The sequence below is a fragment of the Phalaenopsis equestris genome, unplaced genomic scaffold (assembly GCF_001263595.1).
Source record: "Phalaenopsis equestris unplaced genomic scaffold, ASM126359v1 Scaffold000989, whole genome shotgun sequence".
In the NCBI taxonomy this organism is placed as follows: domain Eukaryota; kingdom Viridiplantae; phylum Streptophyta; class Magnoliopsida; order Asparagales; family Orchidaceae; genus Phalaenopsis; species Phalaenopsis equestris.
In genome coordinates this window covers 88,119-89,009 of record NW_018165428.1, presented here as the reverse complement: position 1 = coordinate 89,009, position 891 = coordinate 88,119, and positions in this window count along the sequence as shown.

Below are 891 nucleotides of genomic sequence, written 5' to 3'. Positions count from 1 at the left end.
TTGGATGATTTTTGAAGAGTTTTTGGAGGCACCTCTTGGAGAACCGACCTTGGGCTTTATTTGGGACCAAAATTCATCAGGAAATGTACTCCTTTTTTGCTCCAAGATGTTCCACCATGCTCCATTTTTGTCATTCTTCATGATTCATTTTCATTCCACCACCATATTGGAGTCCATTAAGAATTTTTCTTATATATTTTAGAGTTTTGAGATTTAGTGTGAAACTTTCTTTAAGAGTGTTGGAGAAGGAGAAAAGTGAGAGATATATTCTTTCTGCATTTCTAAGAAAAGGCTACAAGTGATTTGCTTTGAGAAAGAGTTTCAGATAATTTTTGTTTATTTATTAGTGTTGTATGAACTTTCTTTTATACATAAAATTTGTGTTTTGTTGTGTCTTTCTCATGAAGTTTGAGTAGTTCCCTCTATCTTTCTCCCTACTCTGAGATATGGTGAGATGAAGAGATAATATGATGTGCCAATTATTAAAATATAAATAAATTGTGATGGTTTTTCAACTCCAAATTTCAACTCTATGATTTTTCAACTCTGAACTTAATTTACATTTTGATCTGGCCAATTGAATTGTTAAAATATGTTGTGAAACATGTGATCCAGGAAATGGACTATGAGTTCTACAATAAAGTGAGGATCACATTTGATTTCATGGGATTTCATGGGATCACATTTGATTTCATGGAGGAGAAATTCGTTTATGAAATTAAGTGAAATATTCTAGGGAAATATTCTTTATTGGGTGTAGAATTGGAGAATTTTTAGGGTGACAGACTAAAATCCCTAATTTGGTCTTAGTGTTTAAAAACTAAAGCAAGAGTTAGCCTTCAGGTGAAGCAAAGTGGGAGTTCTGGAGTGGGAGGCGGGAAACCCCCAGCC